Source organism: Protopterus annectens, chromosome 1.part2 (assembly GCF_019279795.1).
Source record: "Protopterus annectens isolate FY-2018-M chromosome 1.part2, PAN1.0, whole genome shotgun sequence".
In the NCBI taxonomy this organism is placed as follows: domain Eukaryota; kingdom Metazoa; phylum Chordata; order Ceratodontiformes; family Protopteridae; genus Protopterus; species Protopterus annectens.
This window is the reverse complement of record NC_056727.1, coordinates 776,390,557-776,409,824: the sequence shown is the minus strand read 5'-3', so window position 1 is coordinate 776,409,824 and position 19,268 is coordinate 776,390,557.

Sequence of the window (19,268 nt, the reverse complement as noted above, 5' to 3'; positions counted from 1 at the left end):
GATGATCCAAAACATGTTTTATAGAGAACCGGGAAACAAAGCAAAAGAAATAGAAACACCACTAAAAAAATGAAGAAATAGGCACATTTTGGAGAAATATCTATGAAGACCTCGTGGAACATAACAAAGATACTGAATGGATAGAAGTAAAAAAACAGTAAAAAGTTTAAATGTACAGAATATGAAATGGGATGAAGTACGGCCAGAGAAACTGAAACAAAATTCAGAAAAGCTCTTAAATGGCAAACCCCAGGCCCAGATACAGTACCTAACCTTTGGCCAAAAAATATTAACACCATTACACAAAGATTTAACCCTGAGTAAAAAAATATGCACACCCCAAACACACACCAACCTGGTTAACAATAGGAAAAATGATATTCCTCCTTAAGAGTAAACCTGGTAGCTAGCCTTGAAACTATAGACCAAAAACGTACCTTCAGGCAATGTATAAACTAGGAATGTGATATCAAGGGACTTGAGCAGGAGGGAGTATATAAATATTTGGGGAACTGATGAAGGATCATTAATAAAACATGAACAAATACAAACAAAACTCAGTAAAGAATATTTTAGAAGGCAAACATTAACACTGAAAACAATCCAACATCTAGGAACAAAGTCCAAGCTATAAACCAACTTGCTCTTTCTGTTCTAATTTACAGTTTTGGGGTGATTGACTGGCCACAAAAGGTATTGGATCAGTTGGACAGGAAAACAAGAAAGATGCTTTATGCTTATCTAATGATATATAAAAATTGTAGTACATCAAGATTCCTTCTGAAGGAGGTAGGGGCCCTCTTTGAAATGAACTACATGTATAGATCTACAATCATAGGACTGCATACATGTCTGCTGACCTCATCAGATCTAAACATAGTGAAAGTTCTAAATCATGAAGAGAACAAATCTAAGAGGACTTCCCCGCTTAGTTTAGCAGAAGCTTATCGGTGTCAAACAAGAATGGAAACCAAACCACAAGTAGACAAAAATAAGGCAGCAACCGAATGAGCCAAAAAACAAAATAAAGAATATAAGGAGAAGGATTAGATGAGAAAGCAAGAAAAGTGGAAAGGCATAAATATAGTTGCAAGTACAGAAAACTCCTGGAGCAACCTAACGTCGATCTGGATCTGACACAGGAATGATTAAGGAGAGGTGAGTTTAAACCAAAATATGAAAGGTTAATAGTAGTGGCCCACAGTAGTGGACTATGTACACATTGGTTTACAAAGTCCATTGAACATGTGGGAGAAACAAACAAATGCAGGTTCTGTAAAACAGAACTGGAAACAGTCACACATCTTGTTGCTGAGTGGGATACACTAATGACAGATAGCATGTATGCTGAAAGACACAATAATGTGGCAAGACTGTTGCATTGGGGATTGTGCAAACATTACAATATTTTAGTAGCTGAGAAGCATTGGAAACATGAGACGGAAAGCATTATAGAGAACAAAGAAGTTTATATCACATGGAATCACTCATTACCAACAGTTCAAAAAGTAGATGTGAGAAAACCAGATATAGTAGTCCATGAAACGAAAGCAAAAATAGCATTGATCATTGAAATTTCTATACTATAGTGTCTTACAAACAGAGAGACACAGTCATAAAATATCAAGATTTGCAGGCAGAAATGAGGTCGATGTGGAAGAAGAATACCCAAACAGTTCCAATAGTAGTAGGAACAATAGGTCTCATAAAAAAGAATTTACACTGCCATTTAGATATGCTACCGATACATGTAACTCCGTATGAATTGCAGAAGGAGTAAGTTCTGGACACGTGGGTTCTGCAAAGAGCACTTTTGGCTAACTTCAAAGACTGAAACAACAATAATTTTACAAACTTTAATCATACTTTGACTGAGAAATGGGGTCAATTCCTGTAATGGTATTTGAAACCTACAAGACTTGGAGAAATTAAACCATGAGAAAGTAAGAATACTCATTCCATTTGCTTTGACAGAAAACCCTTATGGACCAATGAAAGGTACAGTTTTGCAGTTCCTCACCATTGTGGGAAAGACATAATTCAGTCCCCTTGTGGATACAACTATTAGTTGGAAATCTATTCTTCTTATAGGAGTTTGGTGACAGACAGTCCTAAAAATTGGATAGCAATACAAGCCTTTCCTTTGCATTTTCAGACTTCAGCCAGAGCTCCAAACGAATATACCATTTTTTTATTCTCCTGAATATAGCAATAGGTTAGGGTAGTTGTAGTCGAAGATGACAGGCAAGATATGTATTATCAATTGCTCTGCTTTTAACTCTGCCATGAGATGCAGTTCCATCATTTAGTTATCTTACCTACTTGGTTCAGTACTGTTGATAACCATTCATCTTTAATACTTTAAGGGAAATGCAGTGCTAATTCTTTATATGCATGAATGGGCTCTAATCACATCAACCTGAGAGAGACATGGACTTATTTATCTAAACTGGAGGATAATTTCTCTCTGCCCCACCCAATACCCATAAATAACAAGCACTACATTACCACAGCATGACAACATAATTTCTATATATACTGATATACTAAGAAAATCCTTCTCCAAAGCTGCTGCACCTCCTACAAATTTTCTAGTTTACCTCAGACATATAACCAAAATACTAGCATCATGTCCATACCTGGACCCACACCTTCTATTTCTGGAAGTCACCTATACTGTGAGGTTGTATCCTTAAAATCCTGTAAACCTGCAGCAAATCCCAGGAAAGTCTTAGTCATTGTTGACTCCATTGTACAACACACAAAAACAACACTTACCATGTTGGCAAAGGATAAAGTGACTACTGCTTCTCTGGCGATATAATAAAAATGTCACTTAGGCCCCTGCAATGCCCCAGATATGATCATGAATTTGTAATTGCACACGAGAGGGTGAATGATCTTAGGTGTTCCATACTGGGGATCCAGATAAATTCTTCTGAGTTCTCTGCTCATTTCATCAAAGAAGGCATGCTCCTCACAAGGAGCAGCATTCTACGTTCATCGAAAATGTTGACAAATCTCAAGCATAAAATAATTGGCTTCATTAACTGAATAATAAAATGGTGTTAGCCTAGAGGGAATCAGTGTGTTTGTGTGTGTGTGTGTGTGTGTGTGTGTGTGTGTGTGTGTGTGTGTGTGTGTGTGTGTCTGCCAGGAATGAGATAATCAACAAGTCCTTCCTGCTTTGCAAAAGATGGCATGTGCCTTCCACCCTTCAGTTTTTGCATACAGACTCAATATTTTGCTGCCCATAGTGCCTTATTTAGAATGGGTTCATATGATGCATATCCTGACCCAGCAAATTTCAATCCAGAAAATATCAAAATTCCAATCCAAATAATATCAGGGTAGTACTGTTGAATGCCAGCAGCCTACATGACAAAATGTATGAGCCTGAATCCTTCCTTACCCCTAAAACCATCAGAATTTGTGTAATTACAGAAAACTTGTTCCAGTATATTGATAGCACTTCCTCTATTCCCGGGTACAAGACCTATCATGCATTAAATTCTCAGGGAGAGAATCCATATTTATTTACAACACCATTATCTTTAGACATATTCCACATGATACAAATCTATAACTGTTTGAAATCCTAGTAACACTTATAAAACTTATCATATTATAGGACCTCATCTATGGCCACTTTAGACCATGCAGAATACCTAAGCCAATTAGAAAAGTTAATTGTTTGTTTGTGTCTTTTGGCTTTTCCCAGTTAGGGGTTGCCACAGCGGAACTCCGTTCCGCTAATGATTGGCAGTTGATTTTTACGTATCGGCTTGCCAGGCCTGATGCACAACCTTCAACGAAGGTACGCCCATTCACGCATGTCTCCACACAGAAGACGCTCTAGCTAAGAATCGAACTGGACAGCGTCTTACTGTGAGGTGACAACGCTACTGCAGCACCACCACCATGAAAAGTTAATATCAAACCAAATTCCTTTCTCTTAGGCAGCTTCAGCTATCCACACATAAGCTGACAAATTTATTCTACCAACATGTATGACCAGAAATTTCAATTTCTCAAATGCCAATACACTTCAACAAATGTTCCCCTACCCAGTAGAGGTGTAAGATTTTGGAGCTTGTCCCCACAAACATTTTCTCCAAATGCATGTTTGCTTGTTATTGTCTTCCTAGTCATATCCAAGAATCTTGCTGTGGTCCTTTCCATGAAAACCTGATTTGTGTGCTCTAATCACTTGCTGTTTCAGGAAATGAGGTTTGGGAACAGACCGTTTTGTCCACGGACATCTTCAGGTGTGGACAGGTAGGAATAGTAATGGGAGTTAAGATGGTATTGGAAGAAAGTCTGTTAGTATGGTGGGGATGGAAGGGTTAAATTAGGAAAGTAGGAGGGTTGGGAGGAAATGAGGTAAGTGTAAGGAGGGGCTTGACTGGTTTTGTGTGTAGTTACTGGGTAAGGGATCAGATTTGGGCATGAACTTTCTACTGGAAGTATTACATCCACAATAACCAGTAGGTACTGTGGTGCAGGTAGACCTTGGATTAATTTTAGTCGGGAAATGGAAAAACTTTTTTTTGTGTGTATATTGGTCTGTAGCCATAATCAGTGGTGTAGAGTGAGAGTTTAATGGGGTGTTTTGGCCATGGTTGGCATTGTCACAGGTTATTCTGTTAATGGTTTACTGAGAGTCCTTTTCCCAGGTGGGTGTTTAGGTAGTCCAATCATTTTGTTGGCCGGGCATCTGTACTGTATGAGTCAGTATGTTCATTGATGTTGTGGTAGGAATGTCTGGGGGCATTAGGGGTTCATTGGGTGCCTGACTGGTGTGCTTCTTTTTTTGTTGGTGCTCTGCATTTTGGCAAGAGCAGCAGTTTCCCAGGCTGTTAGTGGGCTGGGAAGCAGCTGCAAGCAGAGGTTGTTGCAGTGCATGCATGGTTGCTGCTGGAGCCACTTGGCTGTTGCACTTGGGCCCATAGTTTGTGGTATACCCAGATTTTGTTGTTAATTATTTGAGGCTCAGAGTTACCATCCATTAAAGAAGCTTTCTAAGTTTATAAGAGCAATTAAAAATGATCCCTTTGTGGGTTTTTGTTGGTGATGTGCAGTTATAATGGATCATTGCTGCTGCCCAAAATTTTGTAGACTGTCTATACTTGGGTTTTATTTTGGTCTGTACTGCATAACATCCGTGGTTTCCTAACAGATCACCGACAGCTGAAATCACTTAGTGCCATACATTTCAGTTTGGTTTACAGCAGGTTAGTACCACACCTATTATTATAGCCTCTTTCTGAAGTTTGACAGAGCAATTACATTTATTTTGATTTTGGTTTTCATTGGTGGTGTGTGGTTGGTAGCCGTAGCAGTTCTGGGTTTTCACAGGCTGGGAAATGGCACCTAGCAACAGATAGTTGCAGCTGGAACTGCTTAACAGTCAAATTACTTAATAGTCAATATTATCATTGCTGCTCCCTTTATACCTCTCAGCTGTCCAGATTTTCACAGAATGTCCAGATGTGGGCTCATAATTTGGTCTGGCCTCCTAACATATGTGGTTTTCTGGTGGGTTATAGCAGCCTGAAGTTGCTGGATGGTGGCATGTATTTAAATTTCAGCTTGCCTGTCCTTCAAAAAAAAAAATAATAAAAAAAAAAGAGAGAGAAAAGCATACCAAAAGAAAACATTTTATTCTAGCATCTAGTACAGCTTTCTGATGAGACTATGAGTGTTTTCTCGGGCTGTGAGGCACTCTGAGTAATGGTCATTTCACACATGAGTGGTGAAGCTGTAACGGCCATGGGGAGAGGATAATGGTGGGGTCTGACTTACTATATTGATTTGTGAAGGCTGAGCCATACATTTTGCATTAGAGATATACCTCTTTGCTGTCCAGATTTTCACAGAGTGTCACTTTATTCAGGTGTTTTTACTGTATTTGTGTTTCTTCCTACTTTATTACTTTAATTTGCTTTTGCTGCTTGTTCTTAAAAGTATTCAATTACATTTATTCTGCTGTAGTTATTAATGCTTGTTAGTAGCCTGATTACCAAACCAATAACACATAAACCTATATATGCAGAGGTCCTTACAAGAAGCTTACCTAAACATCAGAGACCTCTGAAACACAAACACAAACAGCTTCACATAATACAGCCTATGCAGAACATAGTACACATAATATATTACACATGAGTGTCTTACTAGTCAAGCCCCTAAGGCATAACACAAAAACAAACATCTTAGTCATAGCCGACTCAATTGTGAGACACACAGATGTCCCTCTCACCAGGATGGATAAGGAAAAGGTCACAGTCAGCTGTCAGTCAGGTGCCAGGATTCACCACATCACACATGCACTCAAGTCTCTCAACGACAGGCACTGTTATGACTCCGTCATAGTCCATGTTGGTGTGAATGACCTGAGACATACCTCACTGGACTATATAAACAGAGACATGACTGAGCTCTCTGATTATGTGTCTCAGGCAGGTATGTCCCTAGCCTTAAGCAGCATTTTACCTTTGCCTAGGATGATACCTCAGTACAAACTGGAACCTGTGTTCTGAAAGACTGCCTTCCAGACTATCTGCAAATATGCAGAGCTGAGTGTATATATATTTTTTTGTTATAGAGTTTGTTAATTGTTGCTTAAATCTCTGTTGAAACTGTTGTCTCCCTGTTCTGAGAGACTGATCTGCAAATATGCAGAGCTGAGTATATTTTTTTGGTTTTAGAGTTTGTACTGTTAGTTGTTCGATTCTCAGTTAGAGCGTCTTCTGTGTGGTGACATGCGTGAATGGGCGTTCCTTCATTGAAGGTTGTGCGTTAGGCCTGGCAAGCCAGCAAGTAAAAATCTACTCCAATCATTAGCGGACCGGAGTTCCGCTGTGGTGACCCCTAACCGGGAAAAGCCGAAAGACACAACAACAACTGTTAGTTGTTGTTTAGATCTCTGTTGAAACTGTTTTGTCCCACCCACCCTCTCTATTTTTGGTTTGTAGTTTAAATTTGGTGGCTTTTGCAGTTGCCCGCCCCACTGTAGATTTGATCTGGGACACTCCCCCAGTCCCATCTCTTTACCACATTCTACCTAATAAACTCTTTCTGCACTTGCTTTTAGTCCTTTTTAATTTAATTGCATTTTTCAAACTGTGTTTGGTCTAATATTGCTACATACTCAAGTGTGCTAGCTTGCACTGCACATGAATTGTTTTTACTACTGTTTTTGCTACTTTTCTGTAAAAAAAAAAAAACTGTAAGCCTGTTTCCTACCTTTCTTGTAACTAGTGTTCCAGATACAGATTTGCTGTATCCAGGACTGTATATAAGCTTCTGAGCGCCCCAAGCCTTTATCTGTTTGAGGGAAGCCTTCTAGCTTATCAGTGGGAGTGGTAAGCACTAGGTAACCTGTCAACCACATAAGGAGTGGTTCTGGCCCAGAAATTGTAGTTATTGGCCGTTTGGGCAATCTCTTCCATCTCTCTCAACTTTCTGATTTGAAAGCCTGAGGCTGCATTTGCACTTGTTTCTGTCCAGTAACTCATCTAGTGCAGATACAGATTCTTAGTTTTAGCACTTAAATTTGCTTATTCATGCTCAGCAATTGTTCAGAACTTGTAAGCACTAAATAAGCTACTAATTATTGTGGCACTCAATCTTTCTCATTACCCAGAGGAAAACAGTTTTTGTACTTACTTTTCTCAGTTGCTTAGAGAAAAACAGCTCTTGCACTCACTTTCCTCATTTATCTAGAGGAAAATATTTTGTTATTCAGGCATTTCCAAGGGTCAGCTCCCAGTGTTCTCTCTTGTCTATCTGATGAATCTGGGCATCTTGAGGCAATGTAGAAATTGCTCATGTACACAGACAACCAAATCCTCCTAACACCCAACACTACAACCTGTGAGAGATGCACTTATCTAGCCAAACTGGAGGTAAAGCTCTCTCCAACCAAAACTGAACCTGACAGTCATGAGGAGAAGGTAAACATTTGCACCACACCACACTCATCACATAGTCTCACTAAATCTACACCACCAAAATCCACACATAGTAACACAAAAACATTCGCGGAGGCTCTCAATAATAATCTGTCTAAGCAACAGGGACCTCCAAAGCAGAAACGCAAGCAACCTCCATCCCCCAACACAACCCAAATGACACATAGCCCTCAGACTCAGTGTGCCACTCACTCACAGCCAATAAGGCAAAACAACGTACCCAACGCACTAGTCATAGGTGACTCTATAGTCAGGCACACTGATGTTCCACTCACCAGGCTAAACAAGGAGAAGGTTACTGTCAGCTGCCTGTCGGGTGCCAGGATCCACCACATGGAAAAGTGCCCACTAATTCATTTCCACTCAGGTCACTTTACAACAAGTACAAATATGACTCTGTCATTGTCCATGTTGGCGTGAATGACCTGAGACGTACCTCCCTGGACTGCATGAAAAGAGACATGGAAGAGCTCTCCGATCTTGTAGCCCAGACAGGTATGACCTTAGCCCTGAGTAGCATTCTGCCATCACCCATAATTATACCGCAGTACAAGGACAAAATGATTGACTTCAGCAATTGGCTAAGCTTCTGGTGTCATTCTAAGGGGATCCAGTATCTGTCTGCTTGGGATGACATGGTGGACAGACCACAATGCTTTGCTACAGATGGCCTGTACCTGTTGCCCCTGGGTTTTTGGATACTGGCTAAGGCTCTTGCTGCCCCTATAGTGCCTTTTTTAGGCAAGGTTCAAATAACAAATTTACCACCATAACAGGAACAGCAAGCAAAAACTGAGGGTAATGCTACTCAATGCTAGAAGTCTAAATCTGAAAATGCACTCACTCGAGGCACTCCTTCAAATGGAGAACATCGATATCTGTGCAGTAACTGAGACCTGGTTCAAGGCTCTAGAGAGCAGCCCTGCACTACCAGGCTATAACTCATACCACACTTTTTGGCCATGTAACCTGGACCGAAACACCAAAGGTGGAGGTGTGTCCATATTCATTAAGGATATCCACACCTCCAGGCTAGTTGCTCAGCATAATGCATCCAAGGTTATCCAAGTGCAACTAACCCTGGGCAAAACTGCAGTCCAAATTGTAGCTTGCTACAGATCCCCCACCATGCCCCAGGATTCCCACTCCTTTTTTCTTGATGTACTGGAAAATATTAGGGTACAACCAAACACCCTAATAATGGGCAACTTCAACTACCCCACCATTAACTGGGAAAACTACTTGTGTACCAACTCCTTAGCTCAATGCTTTCTGGAATTCATACACTCCAATGCCCTGGATCACCTTATCCACACCCCCACCAGGGGCAACAATATCCTAGACCTAGTCATTATCAACATGAGTGACCGGTGTTCCACACCTGAAGTCAACTCCTTGTTGGTCCGATCCGAACATAAGCTAATCACCCTTGATATCCACATCCTGCCCCTACCCCCCATTAAGGAAACCATGGTAAAAAATTTCTCTAAATTCAACTTCATGCTTCTTAAGACAGAAGTGGTGAACGTCATGACACCCATGCAGATGGACAATACAGTTACAACTGCTGGATCCTACACAAATGCACTCTATAAGCACTTACATGAGTGCACGGATCATGCTATCCCAAAGAGAAGCAAGACGCTATCCTCCAAAAAAAAGGAAGTCAATCTGGTGGTCCCCTGCCATAAACAAACTGTACAACAGAAGCAAGAAACTGTTGCAAAAAGGAGTAAAATCCCATGAGTGGAGGAGCTCCCTGGTCAACCTCAGTAAGAAGCTGAGATCCCTTATAAGATCCTACAAAGCTAGCTATGAAAACAAAATCGTCACTAATTCCAAGGACAACCATAAAGCACTCTATAGCTATGTCGAGAATCTCGATGGCAACACCCAGATCTGCTCTGAGTTACAGCACAAAGGCAAGAAAATTATAGAACCAACTGATATTGCCAACATCCTGGCAGATAGATTCAGTGTTAATTTTACCCCTCTCACCCCCTAAAGGGCCCATATCTATACAGGAAGAATGCAGAGTCCCTGTAATCACAACTATGCAGGTAAAAGCTGCACTCTCTAAAGCCAAAAACACAGCATCCATGGGACTGGACAACATTGCAGGCTGCATTTTACATGAACTTCAGAACAAACTGGCTCCCAACTTAAGCACTGTGTTCAATAATAGCCTCACATCAGGCTTTGTGCCCACTGAATGGCACACAGCAACAGTTATCCCACTCCACAAAGTGGGAGCCACCACTGATCCTGGGAACTATCGACCTATTAACCTGATGAGCCTGGTCTGCAAGGCCATGGAACGTATCATCATGGAACTCATAAACAAAGACATTGGTAACCCCCAAACTCTGTATCCCACCCAGTTCGGGTTTGTGAAAGACAGATCATGCCTTCTGAAATTGATAGACTTCTTTGAGGCAGTCACCAAAGCCGTAGATGAGGGTAAGGTGGATCACACAGCCTATCTTGACCTCGCCAAGGCTTTCAACACCATCCCCCATTCTGGAATTATAGCTAAACTCACTAAACTAAGTATAAATCCCTATGTCACAAGATGGGTTGCCAACTGGCTCACTGACAGAACCCACAATGTAAAAGTTGCAGACTCCAAATCTGACCTCAAAGCAGTGACAAATGGGGTACCACAGGGTTCTGTCCTGGGACCTCTCCTGTTTGGTATCTACTTCTTTGAAGTACAGGCTAACAAAGAAGGCCTCTGGCTAATGAAGTTCGCAGATGACTGCAAACTAGGAGCCATAGTCAAGTCCCCAAATGATGTGGACATCCTATAGAAGGGCCTCACTGAGACAGATGCCTGGTGTCAGAGCCATGGCCTCAAGCTCAATGCCAAAAAGTGCAGTGTCATCCCCTTTGGTAAAAACCTTGTACCCGTGAACTACCACATAGGCAGCAATCTACTTAACACTGAATGCGTGATAAGAGATCTTGGGACCCAGGTGGACAGTAATCTCTCCTTTGATAGTCACATCGCCACAGTAGTCAGGAAGTCCTTCTACCTGGCACACCTCATCATAAAAGGGTTCTCATCCAGGAAAAAAGAAGTCATTGTTCCCCTCTATTCGACACTCATTAGACCCATTATAGAGTACAACACCCCTTTTGGAATGTACCTCAGAAGACATCTGCAGCAGCTGGAAAGGCCACAGAAGTACCTCACAAAGAGGATTACTGGCCTCAAACAAATGCCCTACACTGATTGCCTCAAAATACTACAGCTTACTCCGTAGCATATCGCCTACTCCGAGGTGATCTCTGCCTAACATATAAAGCTATGCCATACCCAGCGCTGTTGGACATGCTACACCTAAAGAAATCCCAATCCCTCCGAGCTACATGCTCTAGGGACCTAAACCTTTTCACCACAATAAACAGGACATGCTGGAGGGACAGATTCCTGTCCCAGAGACTTCCCATACTCTGGAACAGGCTACCCATCTATGTCAAGCAAAGTTCTTCATTAGCACTCTTCAAGAAAAATCTTGATGAGTGGATGGGAAAAAGGAAATACACCCCGGGGATCACTTCTGTGTCTCTGCTCGACAGTGGCACAGGAAAATAACTTTCTTGGGTGGCATAAGCCAGGGAACCTTGTTGGCTTTGCTTACGTAGGCCCTTAGGCCGATAGCCTAGTACCTACCTATGAACCTATGAAACAAAAAATGATTGACTTCAACAACTGGCTTAGTTTCTGATGTCATTCAAGGGGGATCCAGTATCAACAGACTTCGATGCTTTGCCGGAGATGGTCTTCATCTGTCACCCCATGGGATTTCAGTCGCTGGCTAAGGCTCTTGCCATCCCCATAGTGCCTTTTTTAGGCATTGTCACAAGAACAAAATTCCGATGTAAAACTACCCTCTAAAACAACCACAAGGTTATGCTGCTAAATGCCAGGTGTCTAAACCAGAAATTGCACTCACTGGAAGCAGTCCTCACCCTGAAAGATGCTGACATTTATGCAGTCACTGAGACCTGGTTTAAGGCTGCAGAGAGCATCCCAGCTATACCAGGTTACATTTCCTTCCACACATTCAGACCACAAACTGAAGGCATGAGAACTAAAGGAGGTGGTGTATCAATATTCATTAAAGTAAGTATGCCTTTAGATTGGTTAAACAGCATGATTCCCTTGAATTACTTCAGGTGCAATTGAATGTATGTAAGACCCCTCTTCAGGTCATTGCCAGCTACAGGCTGTTGAGGGGAGATCTATGCCTTGCATACAAGACATTGTCAGACGCCACTCTGATGGACCTCCTGCATAGCCACTAAACAAACAGCACCAAAATTAGGCATTTTAAAGACTTAAACCTTGCCTGTGATATACATAGGACCTGCTGGAGAGACAGGAATGTATCCCAGTGATTACCTCTTCTCTGGAACAGGCTCCCCATCTATGTGAAGCAAAGTTCCTCCCTAACCCAACTGGATAGGGAACAGGAAATTCATCCCCTGTTTGCCACCTATGTCTGTAATGGCCATGGGCAGCCTGTAAATGATTCATCTCCCAGGCCTCTGCTTGTAAATGTTTCACCTCCCAAGCCTGCACTTACAGTTACCAAGGGTATCAGAGCTTGTCAGAGATTTGGGATGCATGACTAGGCTTAAAAAGGCCCTTGTGGCCATTATCCTAATAAACACATACAGACCTATTACAAACTAAGGACATTTATCAGTTCCAGGTTTGTTACTCAAACTCCCCATCAAGGACTTGACCAAACAAATGATTGTTGTGTTAATCATTGGGATTATCCTCAATGGCAAGAAATGTTGCTAAGTCTAACACCAACACTGCATGCCAGATAGATAATTTCCCATTGAAATTTGACACTAGATAATATTGCACTTAAATCTAGCAATGCCATCAATGACTTGGGTGCTTATGTTAATAACAGACTCTCACTTACTACATCTTCGATGTCATTGTTGCAAAGTCTCTCACTCTTGTAAAATGTATCCTTTGTGGTATCTCTTCAAGGTCCATGGATGTTATAGTCCAACTTTATTTTCTTCCTTATTAAGCCCATTAATAACTATAGTGCTCTTTTGGCATGTACCTTGCTAAGCAGCTAAACCTGCTTGATATAAAGCAATGTTTCCCCACCAAAAAGCTCTCATATCTCAGTAACCTTAGCTATGCATATAGAGTAAAAGTCGTGTGCCTCTACTCATTGTCATAGATAATTCTGACAGATGAACTCTGCTTAACTTCTGTGCTATTGATGACTTCACACTCTTTGATCTCCTTCATCTAAGTTGAACAAGTGGTAAAGCAAATACTTGTTCTACAGACATAAACCTACACTGCCACATTAATGATATCAGCTGATAGAATGGGTACTAAACCTAATGTACCCTCCATTTCTGGAATAGTTCCCCTTACATATCAAGCTCTGCATTTCCTAGCAACCAATAAATCTACTTTTTTTGACAGGATGGGTGCTTATAAGAATTCTCATGGTATATGTAGGAAGAATCTTCTTTACAGGGGCATTGTTAGTGTCCCACCAGTATTGGGTAATATGACTGAACTTTTTGATGGTATCTGTGGCTGTAAGCTTAAGAGCAACCTATGAACTTTTAAATATATTACACTAATCCAAACAGGCCATTTAATCACTCCCTCTCTTATGAGTTGTATCTGATTCATAGAGTTTCCTCACAGACAGCCATGCTACCCAAACAGTTTGCAAGACAAAGGGGGGGTAGGTTTCCAGGTCAGTCTTTCATACCGCACATGCACACACTCACACCTATGGACAATTTAGGCCCCCTGATGCACCTTACTCCATATCTTTGGCATGTTGGAAGAAACAGGAACACCTGTAGGAAGCCCACAGGAACACAGGAAGGACATGCAGACTGCACACAGAAGCCCCTCAGAGAACTGAACCAGAGAACCTCTAGTTCCATCAAAAATCAGGGATCCAATCTCAAGAAGGAAGCAAGTCTTATTGTTAAGACATGTATATGAATTATGGTAGTAGTCAGTGGTAGGACCATTTAAAACTTAGCAATATAAAGTCCTGATTAAACTGTAACTGGTCTCTGACTTAAGCAATGAAGTCAACCAAACTTAACCTATCATCACACCTCTTTCTTGGTCAGAAAAAGATGACCATTCAGCTTCTTGCTATGATATCTTGTTGTGACATGTCCAAACTAGCCATTGTACATAGCATTCATTAATGCAATGCTCAACATGAAGTTCACCAACCACATGACTTGCTATTTCCATATTCAAGTAATCCAGCACACAAGTAATCAAAGGGTACATAGTGGAATACAAGTTAGCACTGCTGCCTCTCAGTACTTGGTCGTCCAGTCATCTGCTAGTGTGCCTTCTGTATATAGTCTGCTTGTCCTCTCTGTGTCCATATTCTGCCTGGTGGCCTAATTTCTTCCCATATCCCAAAGACATGCTAAAGGTGAATTGGTGATCCTTTATATTATCTGAAGATATGTGTCAAGTGAGGAACAGTCTATATGTTTATGTGTGTGTGTGTGTGTGTGTGTGTGTGTGTGTGTGTGTGTGTGTGTGTGTGTGTGTGTGTGTGCGCGCGCGCGTGTGTGTGTGTGTGTTTGTATCCTACAATGACTTGGTAAACTATTCAGGGTGAATTTCTATGCCAACTAATAACCCAAAAAAGTGAAAACACATGTACTGACACAAACTTAAAACTGTAAAGAATAACCACAAATGCCCAGGATGCTTGGCAGTAATATTATCGCATGGACCAGTCTTAATAAACTTGCTACACGAAGTTGGAAAAAGGCAATGTTTATTCCCAAAACTAAGCACTTTCATCCTTCAGAAATACCAGACTTCATCAGAGTTTAATTAATTGAACAATTATACTCCTTAAATATTACAGTCATTGACCCCCACCAATCACCTCTTAACATCAATTAATGTATAAAACCACCTTAATAACATCACTAAAAAGCATATATCTAACATCAATACAATCAGCACATCACTAAAAATTGTTGGTTAGAATAGAGAAAATTAGTGAAATGAATAAGGATGTTTAAAGACAGACCCCCAGATTCTCAAAAGCTTGCACGGCATGCATGATTAATGTGAGAGGAAATGTTGCCAATATGGCGGCCGAGCGATCCACGTACATGCCCGTTTGATATGCGCGAGCGCTCTAGCACTAGTGCTGCACATTCCCAGCCCCTGTATGCAAATTACCCCATTTGCAGGTGAAAACCATGCAAATGAGATAAATCTGCCATCCAGGAAGCAGGAATCAGGGCATGCAGGACTAGCATAATATGCAGAAATGTACTAGGTTAGTAACCGAGTACGGTACTGCAAAACCCAAAACGGGGACATGACAGCCCCAAATAAAGGCTGCATATCATTGAGGAAGCATGCCAATGGCCAAATAGAAGGCTATTGGCATAGCAAACAATGCAAAATGTAAAAAATACAACTTTTATTATATGTCCGCTGATCATGGCTGTTGAAGCATAGGGCAGAAAACGGGATTGGTGGGGAAATAAGAAAATAAACCTAAAAAAAGCAGTCTAACTAAAATCAGTATTCCAACATGCAAGTCAATGGCTGGCAAAAGACAACCTGGCCAGTGAATAGTGGTTGCTAAGGGGGGGAGGCACAGTGTGACACATGTAACTATCAAAACACTAGAGGCCAGCATAAATAGTCCAATACTTTATTGTAGTAATCTTCAAGGACATAAAAATATCCCAAAATAAATCCAAATTCAGACCGGTTTCGGCAAATGCCTTCTTCAGTGAAAAATAGTCATGTCAATAAACACAAGACATCCTGAATATTTATATGACACACCAGCCAATGGCAATCAATGGTATGGTCCATACACCTATGTTTTAATAAAATGTACTGTTGGAATTATACATATAAAGAACAACATATTTGGGGTAATTAAAACCACCTTAACATCCAATAAATATTGGTATATGTATATGGATGTTATTTAAAAATACTATCCATATAAATATAAGGAAATAATGTATTTGATATTTGATAGTAGGTTTGTGGTTGTAAACTTCTGTTAATCAACTGCATCAGAAATAAACTAATAAATTGCATATGCATGATACTAACATATAAAACACTAGGACTGACCAAATAATAAAACATACTGGCTAACCAACAAAATATGTTAGTATAAATAATACATTAAGGAGACATCCATATGAGCCAAGTTATACATAAATAAATGTGTATATAAACAATATACTAATCATAAACGGTCATTAAGACCAGGTGGAAACAAGGCTCCAAGATGGATAATCCAGTATTTTTCTTTATGGCTCAGTATGTTTTGCCATCCCTGTTGATTATTCCTATTGCCAGTAATTCTGTCAATAACAGTGAACATAAACTTTGCTGTGGGGTATTTAATAGTGTGTTGATAAAGAGCATTCGTAGGTTTCTTAATCCGAATGTCACTCCGATGTTCCCCTATTCTTATTCTAAGAGATCGTGAAGTTTTTCCCACATAGAAGGCAGAACACTGGCATGTGGCCAAATATATAACCCAGCTACTTGAACAATTGGAAAATATCCTAAGATTATAAACTTTACTAGTGTTAGAACTAGTAAATTGCTTCAACTTGTTCACCTGGTTACACGAAGAACAATGACCACAAGGGAAAGTTCCCAGAAGTTCATCCCCTGCTATTGTCAGTTGTTTATATTTGGCCCCTCCACTTTCCCTCTGTTTATAGTGGGAAAACAGGGATCCCAAAGTTTTGCCCCTCCTATATGACAACTGGCATTTTGTTCCTAAAGTATCACAAAGAAAATCATTAGCCATCAGAATATTCCAATTATCATTCAAAACATTTCTTACCACCTGATGGTTCCTACCAAATGTAGTGATGAACCTAAGGGTGGTATCTTGTAGATTTGATGTACGGTCCCTATACTGAAGCAATGTATTCTTATTCTGCCTGTCCAAGCATGTACTAGCGGATGCAATATCAATAGTACGATACTCCTCTCCAAAAATCTATTTTCCAGATCAATTTTAGCATCCTCATAATCAATAATTGAGGAGCTAATATGTTTGATTCCGAGAAATTGAGATTTGGGGATATTGTGGATGGTGTGGCCCGGATGCATGCTAGAAGCATGAAGTAATGTATTATATTGCGGATATTTACGGTAAATTTTAGTACTCAGAGTATGATCATCATTTCTATAAACAGTAACATCCAGAAAATTAATGGTGTCAAGATGAAAAGTAACAGAAAACTCAATTCCCCAGATGTTACTGTTAAGATATTCCACAAACTCATATAAATATGATGAATCAGCACGCCACACCATCCAGCAATCGTCCAGATATCTCCTCCAAATGTCAATCTCAACCATATAGATGTTTTGCATTGGGTTGTAAGTAAGGCATTCCTCAAGGTAGGCCATAAAAAGATCAGCATATATGGGGGCAAAAGATGCCCCCATGGCCGTCCCCCGTAGTTGCCAGTAGCACTCTCCTTGGAAGTATAAGACATTTTTACTAAGCACATGCTCGGACATGCAAATAATGAGTGTATTGAAACCCGGTGGGTACAGTTCAGCCTTCTCCAACCAATATTGCAGAGTCTGCAGCCCAGCCCAGTGTGGTATACTCGTGTATAGGGACTTAACATCAAGTGTACACATTAGCCAGTGGGGTTCCAGTTGTGTATCCTGTATAATTCGTAAAAATTGCGTGGTATCCTGTATCCTAGCCCTAACTTGTTTGAGTAATGGTTTGAGCTGTTCGGTTAGGAACATTGAAAGTGGTTCAGTGAGTGAGCCATTTCCCGATACTATGGGCCTACCTGGAGGGTTGGTAATAGATTTGTGTATTTTAGGGAGTAAATACAAAATTTGTTTGGAGGGATCATTTACCCTGAGATGTTGAGCTGTGTTAAGTGTTATAATGCCCTCTTCCACCGCTGAATCAAGAAATGCATCAATCTCTTTTTTTAAATTTTGGTGTAGGATCAATTCCAATATACATATTTTTATTTTTATTTATTTTACATTTGTTGACCGGGATAGTCCGACTTGATGCATGTCCATTTTCAGCAGAGGCCCGGGGAGAAAAGCTCCAAGGGTAAGCAGATAGAGCATTACATAATACCAGCATTACATATTACAAACAGACTATTTACAGAGATTACATAAGTAAGCAAGTTAAACAAGTTCCACAAGTTACAGTTAATCCTGAGCACAAGTCAGGATTAAATGAAATTACACAGTAAACTGGTTAACAGATTTTTACACATTCTAGAGAGAGTTAGCCAGGCTTGATACAATGACATAGCCAGTTAAGTGACAAATGTTGTTTGAGTCTAGTTTTAAATTGACCTAAGGTGGAAAGTAAGGTAACATCAGCTGGAAGAGAGTTCCAGGATCTACTTACAGAGTTTGCAAAGAGAGAATCACCGGCTGTGTTATTAATTTTGCTAGTCTGAATTAGTAGTTTGTTAGAGGATCGAAGCGGTCTGGGATTGTTATAGGGGGTGATAATATTTTTAAGTGCAGGAGTATTGTCCGGATTATAGAGGATTTTATAGGCCATAATCAGTTGGTTATACTGGATTAGGCTGGGTAGTTCAAGCCAACCAAGCTGATTTAGATTGATGCAATGATGTGTCCTAAAGGCAGCCCAGTGGCAAACCTGGCAATGTGGTTGTAGCAAATTGAGAGTTTGTTAAGGACAGTCTTGTTCAAATTCGAGAGTAGAGGGGATGCATACAGAAGGGTTGAAAGAAGGTGAGAGCGAGCTATGGCAATTTTAGCTGGAGGGGTTAGGAAGGCTTTTATTCTGTAAAGTGACCCAAGTTTTTTATTGGTGGTTTTGATAGTTTGGTTAACATGTAGGTCAAATTTTAGATTATTGTCTATGATGACACCTAATAGTTTTGTAGATGGTCAGGGGAGATTATTGTGCCATCATTTGATTTTATGGTAAAGGTGAAAGCGGTAGACCTACGTGTTGGTGAAAATAACAGAATTTTAGTTTTTTTGGGATTTAGGATCAGATGATGTTCAGAAAGCCAGTTTTCTATTGTATTAAAGGTGGTCTGGGTAGCTGACCATAACTCTACTGGAGATGTGGCTGAGCAAATCAGAGTAGAGTCATCAGCATATTGGATACAGCTGACTTTTGGGATGACAGTATAAAGGTCGTTAATGAAGATGGAGAACAGCAAGGGCCCTAGTATAGAGGCTTGTGGTACTCCGAGGGTGTTAGGTAGAAG